The sequence below is a fragment of the Lathamus discolor genome, chromosome 5, assembly GCF_037157495.1.
Source record: "Lathamus discolor isolate bLatDis1 chromosome 5, bLatDis1.hap1, whole genome shotgun sequence".
In the NCBI taxonomy this organism is placed as follows: Eukaryota; Metazoa; Chordata; class Aves; order Psittaciformes; family Psittacidae; genus Lathamus; species Lathamus discolor.
Window position 1 is genome coordinate 108,936,812 of NC_088888.1, and position 11,236 is coordinate 108,948,047.

Sequence of the window (11,236 nt, forward strand, 5' to 3'; positions counted from 1 at the left end):
ACCTGACTGTGTCTGTAAGCTGTGTGTGTGCATAAGTTCTTTGTGTGTGTATGTGAGCCCACAGGATGCCTCTCTCAGGAGGCTGAGTGGTGGCCCCATGTCTTTGTTCTCATACATGGTGTGAACCAGAATCTAATGAGACTCTGCCATGCCTGGGAAGGTGCAGTGAGGCATTGAGACTTGGGGTTTTCACAAGCAGCTTAGGTCAATGCAGAGAAGACAAATAATTCTTCTGCCTCCACAGGAGGAACAAACTAACATCATGGAGATGTTCATAGCCACATGGGGCTGGGGAACTGGTAGGGGGCTCTGGAACTGAGTTCAGTCCTCTGTCTCCCATAGTATGTAAACCCGCGGTGATGCTTCCCCCTCCACTTTAAAGCTCATTGGGTATCATTTCTAAGGAAGGAGGTATTTGGGGCATAGCAGCTCTATCTATACCAGTAAGTTAATCAGTGCCATGCCTGGGTGCTGAATCTGGTGCTGCCCAGGTAGCAAAGGTTCAATGGGGTTGTGGCCAGAGTGTCAGTTAGCCTCTGGACAAGACAACCAGCCACGATGTTGTTGTGTTTACAGTAGTAGAGAAATAGCCTTATTTTCCCATGGACATCTGGAAAAAGAAAATCTTAAAATTCTTCTTTGATTACTTTTTTAATGAAAAAAAAAGAACAATTTATGTCCCACATGTTGATTTTCGGAGGCTTTTTGCTTAAAAGGTAGCAATGACAGCTCTTCAGCAAAAATAATGCCTTGGAAGAGGGAGGCTAGTTCTCTCTAGGATCAGTTAGAGTCAACAATAGGGTGGACCTGCCTTTGGGCTCTTGTCAGATAGTCGAATGCAGGAGGTTAGTACAAGCACAGTCTTAGGAGTTCATTATATGTGGTATTAGAAATATGAGATGTCTGGGTTCCAGACATGTATTTTCTGCATCAAGTGGGATGAGGGATGGTTGTATCTGCCAGCTGTTTGTCCAAATGCACAATTTTTTAATCATAAAATGATGTCTGTATTGATTCCTGCCTCTGGTCTCTCACTGTGTTCAGTGGCTCCAGCTCTGCCTGGAGGGCGGTTGGGGAAGCACAAGTCTTGCGTGCTCAAGGTTTATACATGTGCAAGGTTTCCAGTCAAGTTTTTGTATCCGCACGCGTCACTGGTTAGAATTACTGATGCAGCTTCATCAGTAACTGCTGCTCCACCATGCAGTCCGGAGGAGATGGGAAAAAATTGAGGTGGGAGCATTTGTTATGTATTTGGGAAAAATGCATGGAAAAGAAAGCCAAAACGCCACTGTTTTACCTGAGGAGCTATTTCGTTTGTCGGCCACTGAGTCAAAAGTGGGTCCAGGCACTTAAAAATATAACAGGCTAGGGAAAAATGTAAGTAGAAGCATGTCTGATTTTTGCTGAACTTCACTTAGAACAAACAAGTCATCCAAAGGTTGTGAGGGCCTTGAGAAACGTGAGTACAGGTCGCTGGTCCCATCACAAAGTTCCCAGAAAGGAGCCTCCTGGTTTCAGCAGTCTGCAGTGAGATGATTCATGCCTCTGAGTGCCTTTACTAGAGCAAATGGCTTATGGCCACATCCCTTTCCTAGATGACCCATGATGCCTGCAGTGAAAGGCTGGTATGGACCACCTAATCAAGGCTGTGGTATCTCCGTCTGGAGTACCAGCGGCTGCTGATCCACCTATTTGAAGCAGGGATCTGCTGGATGTTGATTTACAGGTTGTCCACAGTCACTCAGCAATGAGACATGCTCCTCTCTGAAATTAAAGAGCAAGTTTGAGACTAGTCCATGTGAATAATGAACGGCATTGTTATTTTAGATGGGTAGACTGCAAGACCACAGATTTCTCCATGCTAACTAGAAGGCCGAATTTCAGATTACTTCTTGCTCCAAAAAGCTCAATGCAAAGTTTGGATGTGGGGGAATCAGGCTAGCATTTTAATTGGTCATGTTTTGCTTTTACTTAAAACAGTTCTAAAAATTTTAGATAGAAACTGAAACACCTTATTTTTATTCATGCGTTATTTTGTAATGAACAGTCAAAATATTTTCCCTTAAACAGCCTTAATGAAACTTTTCCAGTTCCTCTTTTTCAGTGAGTATTGGACATTTATCCAACTAGACCAATCCCTGAAGTTTTAATTAACCCGAGCTTCTATCTATTATTCAGCATGAAGAATTCAGTTAAATATGAATTGGCCCAGCTTGACTTCTGACTTCCTTTGGGTCACTTAAGAGGAAGCAGAAAGCAATTTTACACATTTTAACTTAGGGTCAACTGGCCACTCTCCCAGGCATGGTCTGCCTCGACCTACTAATAGGCAAGACCTTGCTCGAATGTCACAGCCCCGGTGTAGCAACAATGAAAAGGGTCATTGTTCCTAGGAGAGTGTCTCATTTCTCGCTCTTTTGGCACTGGGAAGTTCTATCGTATAATCAGGGAGTGATCTGTATTTTGACATCCCCCACAAATATCCATATAACCCTTCATGAAATTCAATAGAGATATCATAGAAATGCCCCGACAGGTCCCGTTTACACCAGGAACACTGGGGAATGATATGTTTAAGGACTTAAAGGCAGAATTTTCAGACTGCCTCTGTTACACAGTATTTCAGCGATCACGGTCTAGCTTCTTTTTATATATATATGGAAAAAAAATATATGGAAAAAATCCCAGCTGGAGTATTCCCAGCACCTTGTGGTTTTCTCTTCACAGACTGACACTGTCTGTTAGTGGGTTTTATTTTAGATCAGGAAGACAGAAGGCGGGGCGGGGGGAGAATAAAAAAGGATTGCAAAGAGGAAGTGGCAGGCTACACACCAAAACCAGAATCAGACTCGCTTCCCTCGCTGCACGTTTTACAACCAAGTGTTGTGTCTGAGGACATACACACAAGGGAGCAAAGCATCCCAAAACCTCGGGGTGAAATCACGCCTTGGGTATTGCTTACAACTCAACCAGCATCCAGAGGAGCCATGCAGCAGCCCAAAGGAGAAGTGGCACTGAAAGATGTGCAAACCACTCCTGAAATCCTCGCTGGTCTCTGTGCTACCTGGTAAAGATGAAAACACCAGCACCTCCCTGCCTTCTCCAAGCAAAGAATACCCCTAAGGCTCAGATGACCACACTCACTCATGTGAAGCTGTATTCCAGGCTGCAGTGGTTGGATGTGGATTTTAAGGTGATCAGATTAAGTCATCAGATTTGGGGTAAATTCATGATTGCAGGCTTTCATCTCTCATATTTGCAACCTGTTTGATGGGGAAGGACCAAGGGACCTGCTCCATGCACCCATCATTCAGAGCAGCTGAGATCTAGACTTGCCCCATCCTTGCAAAGGCAGATGGTGCAGAGTCCCTGTGGTCCAATCCCTGGGGCAGCCAAGCCATCCTGGTCACTGCCTTCAGCACCAAAATGTGTTTCAAAACTCTCCAGGTCAGCCACTGTGAGAGGTCTGCAGTGCCCAAGCCCTGACATGGTGGCAGAAGATTCCCAATGATTCCCTGCTGCCCTTTCCCTCCATGTCTGTCTCAGCCCCCCTTCCCTGCCTGCCTCTTGAGGGGGGAGCAGGAGGAGGAGGGCTATTACACAATGTTTTTGTTCCACTGATGGTTTCCCTCTGCCAGTTGGAACAGGCTGCTCATAAATCGCAGCTTTCTGGAGGGGTTTCAGGAGCTTTGCATTCTTAGATCATTGTCTCTCCTCCCTGGGAACAATGAGGGTAGGAAAGAGTTGCTACAAAAATGCCATTTGCTGCAAGGGGGTTTCTTTAGGATGGGGATTGCTCAGGAAGGCAGACGGAGTTTCTACCAACTGCTTTATCTTGCAGCCTCGGTAGCCAGCGAGGCTACTCAATACGAAGCAGGAGCGTTGCTAACAGTGCTCTGCAGAGATCTGCAAAGTTCAGCTCCTTCCTACCACCACAGAAAGGTAGTTAGAACAATTATCCTCTGATTATAAGGTGGAAAATGAGATGTACGATGCCCCATGCCGTGCATGCCCAGACTGAGGTACAGCCAAGGACCTTCTGGACTTCCAGATGTGAGCACCTTGACATGCTCAGCATGTCTTTGCCTCCCTGGAAGCTGCTGGGACTGGGCTTTTGGAAGAAAGCCTATCCTGCAGGTGAATTAAGGTTGGAAGCTGGTTGCAAGGCTTCTAACAAATCAGAGGGATCAAGTTCTTAATGCTATTAAATCCTCCTGTGAAACCAGCAGCTTGTTAGACTGCCCTTTCCCATGCTGACAATTCCAGTGAAAGCTTCGCCTTTCGCATGTGGTTTCCCAAGGGTTATCTCTGCCTGCTCAGTTGTCAGCATGGTCCTTGGCATGATGTTGGTCCAGTCCAGCTCACTGACCCAAGCAACCAGCAGTTATGGCTCAGGAGCTAATGTAAGCCAGGGACCATCCCAAACTGGGATGCAGCTACCTCTTTTTGGGGTATGAGGATTTAACCATATGAACATGTCTGTGCCATGCCAGTTGGCTCATGGACAGAAGAGAGTCCCTGGTTCTCATCAGTTCACCAACAGAGCTGCAACAACCACATGAAGAAGCAGTCAGGACAGTGTGCAATAAGCCTTTCTTATAAAGCAGCAATCACTAATGACTCGTAAGTCTTGTGAACGGACGGATCTCTAGTGCATATTTAAGCCTAAGCTGTGGAGACAAAGTTTTCTTGATTTACACCATATAAACCTCCCATCCAGAGGCAGAATCACTCATATGTATGAGAACACCAAGAGCTGCATCTTCACCAGCAACCAGGACACACTCTCTGAACGAAGGCCAACTGACAAATCTGGCCACGTCCTTATTATTAACTACAAAACAGGGCAGCTACAGCCAGACTACATCTTAGGAATGGCTCCTGACCCATGCAAGCTCCTGTTGTTTGTGGTTTCTTCCTTTTTTCAGGTTTCTTGCAGAGAAGAAAAGGATTTAGTACCAGAACTTCAGTACCAAGGGGTTTCTTTGTACCCCTGAAATGCAAGCCTTCTTCTTGGCACCAATTTAAATCATTACCACCGAAGAAGAAAAGCAGGTTCTTTTGCATGCTTTTTCTCACCCTGATCTGTTTCTGCAGAGCATCTTGTACACCAGCCTCCACTCCATGTCCTGTAGCTTGGAGGCCCTGGGTCCCTGTCTTCTTGCTCTTCATATATCCAGAAATTAATTCCTAGAGGACACACCCCATGATCTTCCTAGGGCCAAGTTGAGGATGACCTCCGCAGCTCTTCACATTGTCCTTTTCCCCTTTCTTAAGATGCGTATAACTCTTGGAAACAGCCAGTGGGGGGACAGAGGCTGGACACTGTGGGGTTTTTGTAGATGACAGGCAACAGCCTCATGATCACATCAGAGAGCTCTATCAGAGCACTGGGATGAATCTCACCCAGTCTTGTGGATGGAAGTACATTCAATTTCACTAAGTAGTTCTTAACCTTTTTTCCCCAATGTTGGCTGTTCTCCTTCCCAAATGCTGTTGCTATGTGCAGAAGCTTGGATCAAATCTGACATATATAAACCGAGGCCAAAAAAAGGCATTCAACCTTTTCCATAATCACCCATTGTTAGGCTATCCCCACCCCAACAATCAACCCACATTTTCAATGGAGTATGCTGTTGAAATACTTACAAACCCCCTTTTTGTTACTCTTAGCATCTCTGGCCGGTCTTTGCTCCAGCTGGTTTTCAGGCCTTATGCTTTCATCCCTAAGTACCCCAGCCATGCATTTACACTGTTCTTTCATTTTCCCTCCTTATTTCCATTTCTTGTATGCTCTCTTTTAGCAGCTCTCTTCACTAAGAAGTGTCTTAATTAGCCAGGCAGGCTTTGTGCTGCAACTCCTGATTTTCATGTGCAAAGGCGGGGTTTGTTCCCAAGCTCTGAATAAGTTCTCTTTAAAACAGCCCAGCCAGCTGTCTTGGACACCTTCTCCCCTCACAGCAACCTCCCAGTTCCCCAAATGAGCTGAAGTCAACCCTCCTGAGGTCCAGTCCTCAGGCTGCAGCGTGTCTTCCCAAACCAGATGCATCATCTGGAGAGTCATGTCATTTCACATGACAGCTCTAGAGCCCAGTCACCTCATAGCTAGGAGAGATCAAGCTGCTGCCCCTGACCACCATTGCCCTCTGCTCTTCCACATTTATGAGCAGCAGGTCAAGTGCACTGATGTATGTGGACATGCAACGATCAAGGACATCTAAAAGCTAGCAAGAGGAAGGCAAGGGTAGTAGTGGAAGGCAGATGACAGACCCTGATGGTGCAAGATTTTCTTTCCTGGAAAACTGGGTTAGAAACAGGGACAGTCCCGCTCTCGCTGGAACTGGCCTGGATCTCTTCCAGGTGCCAGCCTACCTGCTTGCTTGCTACTCTTCCACCCTCATTTCCTTCTGTGCCCTAAGATGACACAAGTGTGGCAAAGTACCCTGGGTTGACTTTATGCCTCAGGTTTTTTGCATGGTTTAGCCACATTAGTTACAACGTACATGAGTCCATCACCGCAGCTCCGCACGTGGCTGCACAAGTGTTAGGATGGTTAGGAAGGAGATGACAAGGGCAGGAGCCCTCAACTCCTCAGCACCAGTTTGTGCTCTTAGTGGAGCTACACACTGTGCCCATCTCTCAGAGAAAACACAGCCAAGGCTGAGCCCCACAACCAGCTCCATGCTCCCTAGCACATACCAGCAGTGCTTTCCCAACAACACCACGGAGCTGATGCTAGCACGGGCTAATCTCCAGCAGCAGTCTGATACAGATGCCCTGCTGAGGGAGGAAGGATGTTTGGCTATGGTATGGATGTGATCACGCAGGTGGCATCATCTATACCATGCCATATGGCTCTTGGGGCTGAGGTTAGTTCCTGACCTGTTTTACCTACTAGCATAGATGTAGTTACAGAGCCTGGATCCCAGGTCGTGCGTTCATGACAGGTTCAGCTGCAATGCTTCAGTCAATTCTTGTGCCAAGTGGGATCTGCAGATGCGCTCTCCCCAAGCACCAGACCAGCTTGTGTTTCCTCAGCTTGGCCAGACATCCAGCCTGTCCTGCCCAAGCACTTAAGTCCTGTAAGAGCACTGGGGCATGCTTTTCCCCTGATATCATGCTGCCTTCCTCTCCCTTTGCTCTAACTGTTGTAAGAGTCTATCATGTCAAGCTTGGCTGCCAGCATTATGGCCCATAGGAAATAAGGCTTTGGATGAGTTCAAGCCCGGTGGATCTGAGATGCTCAGCCTTCCACCCCTCCTAGCTTAGCTCGCCTTTCTTTCCCAGTGGTGCCCTGTAGAGTGTTTACTCCTGCCTCCCGGCTCCCCTCTGCGCTGCTTTGTTTCCCTTTCAGTGCTCATCAGCTGCAGGGGTTTGATCACCTACGGCTTATTAATTACCATGTTCAGCTCTCCTTCTCCTCTGCGAAAAGCAAAGGAAGAAAGGTCCCCTTTTAGCTTCTCCCTGGGGACCCGTTTTGTCTATGGGCCTCCAATACCCTCGGAGAGCAGCTCTGCCCCATCCCCTTGTGCATCCTGCTCGTACAAAGCCCTCTTTGTGCTGGCGCTGGGCTCCAGCCAGCCCAGGCTGCAAGCACGTTCTTATCTTTAAGCAGAAGCAGCGTTACCGGCTCGCGTACCGAGACAAGGAGTGCATCGTGCCAGGCGTCTGAGCTCCTCCTGCAGCGCTCCAGAAATGCCCTGCCCCGACACCCACTGCAAGCAGTCACCCCTTTTCCAAGCTGCTATTGGGGTCGGGAGCATGAGGCCTCCAAGCAAGGCTGTGCAAAGAGGATGATGATCCTGCTGTCATGTCTGCCATCACTTATTGGCATCAGACAGCAAGATGCTGGGCTGCTTGGCCAGGCTTTGGGGAGCTCTTGCCAACACAGGATTCCTCAGGGGCTCACCCCAGTCTCCCAGGGTAATTGCTAAGGGAAAAGGGGGAACTGCAGGAATCTCAGGCAACAGCACAGTGCCAACACTCCTCTGGGGATGCAAAGATTCAATTCATCATGTCCAGGTACCTGCAGGGTTTTCATACATTGCAGAGGAGGATGTTTCCCTGGGGAAGCTGTCTGAGCAGAGGAGGAGATGGGTATATTCAAGGGCTGCTCTTGAAATGGGCAGAATGGTTTTCATATCTGGAGTTGGGTTCAGTAAGAGGGGTTTCAGGGAGGGGCTTGTGGGAATTCCCTGTTTTTGCTTGGAAAGGTGGTGAACTCCCTGTTCTCACTGGTTTGTCCTCAGCAGGCTGCACTTGCAGACCTCTAGCCTTTTGTGCAAGTCACGGACTCCAGGCTTGTTATAGCAGGGCTGCTCACAAACAGCAACCTGAGCACAGGCTCTTTCTGCTCCTTTCTATGTGTGTCAGAGAGGAAAACACGGCTTCACTGACGCAGGAATACCCTTAACTTCAAAGATGACCACATCTGTGTGCTGTTGTAGGGTCTTTTCCAAGCGCAACACCCTGATGTGTAATTGCCAGGTTGCTGTCGTGAAGATTTGTGCTGTCACAGCCTGATTTTGCTCCCACTGGGCTGTTTGCAGGTGGAAATCATCAGCCTGGGGATGGCAATCCAGGTTATTTACCCACCTCCAGAACAAGCTTTGAGTCCTGACAGCATAAGCCCTTGCCTAGCTCCTCACAGAGAGGTTCCCTGGGAGTTTTGTTGGCTTGTTTTTGCAGGCTCATATGTACTCATATTGCTTGCCTATGCTAGCTTGCTCCCAGCGAGTGCTTGTGCGTGTTGCTGGTGGGTTTTGTAATGCTGTTGGAGTGGGAGAAGGAGCAAAGCTGCCTCTTGCACGTAAGTCTTTTGCAGGGGGGAAACCTGCGTTTTCTGTCCCCAGCCAGCTCCACCCGGGGGCAAAGAGAAGAGCAAGGCTGCTCCCTCTGAAATCAAAGAGAGCAAAAAATGAGGGCTCGGGGGGTGTGCCAGCAGCAGACAAAGGCGCTGAGGAGAGGAGAGGGGAGGGAGTGAGGAGCTGGCTCCAAAGCTGCCGGCCGGGTTGCCATGGATTTTGTGCTAACCGTCCCCTTCCTTGCCTGGAAGCACAGGGAGAAGGGAGGGTTTTGAGCATGAGGGAGCTGCCTTCATACCTGAGCTGTCTCCTGTGACCATCTGTCCAGTGGCTGTGCCAGGCTGAAGGGCCAGAATTTGCCGGTATGGGATGTATTAGGAATAATGAGGTGAAGTCCCTACTCCACAGCACACTGCGGGGCTCCTGGCTGCGCTCGGACCTGGCGATGCTCCAGCAGGAATGCCTGCATGCTCCGGATCATGCTGTGTTTGCAGTGCGAGCAATGGGGAGGGGAGATTTTCAGGAGTAGATGGGGGGTGCTGGGATTTTCAGGTGCCCATGTGAGCTGCAGAACATATCCAGACCCCATACATGGCTCCAAAGCCATCCTGTTCCCCTGCAATGCAGATATTAACACTCCTCCGTATGAAAACGGCCCTCCTCAGATTTCATCTGTCTCCAAGTCACAGGGTGTATGTTCATGAGCACATTTCTCACCTTGGCACATCCGGGATGCTGCCCTCTGTGGACCAGGAAGAGGGTGTCACATCTCTGCCAAACCTCCCTTCCTCCAGGTGATTGCTTTTTATTAAGCCCTGGGCTTGAGAGCATCAGGAAAAGCCACCCCAATAAAGCTAAATGCAATGCTGGCTTCCCTGAGAGTACAGCTGCCTTTGCCAACACAGGTGAGGGTGCTCGCAGTGGAGTATGAGGAGTCAGAGCTGACATCAGGCGCTCAGAAAGGCAATCACGTGTCACAGAGCCTGGGGCTTTGGGGGCTCCCTGTACTGTTATAAAGGGATTACAATTTATTAACATGGCTGCCAAATCCCATTAATTGGCCTCAGACATGCAAAGAGATCTCTGGCTATAGATCAGCTTCCAGGAGAGTGATGCATCTGTATTCCTGTGTGGAATGGTGCGTGTGTGCTGCTGTGCGTGTGTGTGTTGGCATATGTCTGTGTGGCACAGGTATGTTCTTGCCCATTGACTATGCTGAATGTGCTAATGTGTGTAACAGACTCTTGCGTGTGTGTATGTATACAGGTAACCTGCTCAAAACATGATCAAGCGATAACAAAGTGTGTGTGTACCACAGTGCTCGTGCACATGTGTGTATCGCTCTGTGCTGAACGCAGCAGTGTGTGACTACTGTGATACATGTAGACCACGAAGCATGTGCACAACATTCACATGACCTTATGTGTGTACCACTGTATGTGCAAATGGGTGTGTGCCCCGTGGTGCATCTGTGTGAGCACAACATAAGGCTGGTACCACGCATGTGGCTCATGGCAACTCATTTTAACCTTCGTTTTCAGGATGTTTCCTTGCAGAGCTCTGAGGGGCAGAGCTGGGATCCAGAGCTGCACACGGCAATGCGTGAGGCTGCAAACAAGTCCTCCTCCACACCAGTCTCCCAAGCCTGCTCCTTGCATTGCTGCTCTCCAGCTCCAATCCCATCCACAACGTCCCCTCCAACCTTTATTTCCCTGAATTGTCCTCATTTGTGGGACTGAGGTAGGGGCACCACTTGGAAAGAATGCAGATGCTCTTTGTTCAGTCTTGCCTTCCAGCTGGCTGCCAGCATCTCTTATTCCAACCCCTCCAATAGATAAAGGATAGTGACAGTGCCATAGAAAGCCCTGCTTGAATAAGGAGCTGTTTGCTGGCTCATGTTTCAGTTTCTCCTTCCCTCACATCCCAAACAGTCAAATATTTGCCTTTCCTTAGAGCAGCTCTTTGTAGAAATAAGGGAGGAGGGGAAGAAAATGGCCTCAGCTCACCCAGCCCATCTGCCCTCTGTATCTGTGTAGGTCTCATTAAAAGAGAGGACATAGTTACAGAACAGATAAGTAAAAGCTGTGCTGGTCCTGCTTTACTGTTTAGCCATGTTCCCAGATATTTGTCTGCTCAGTTGTTGGTAATCATCCTGCACCAGCTGTATCCGAGGGATGCCTCCTCTTGACTTCTGTGAGGTTTGGGGCACTCTATACAAGCAAATTTCAAGTCTCCTGCAGGCAGGGGCTGATCTTTCTACTGCTCCTTAAGGATGATGAGGGGTAGAGCCCCAGTTGCCCTCCTGATGGTATGTAACTTCCTGAGTGGAGCTGGTTCACTGTGTCCACCTCAGGAGGTCTTGACAGCCTGCAGCTATGCATCACTGCTTCCAGAGCTATTCTGGGCACCACCTTCCTTGTTTTCCTGTGTTT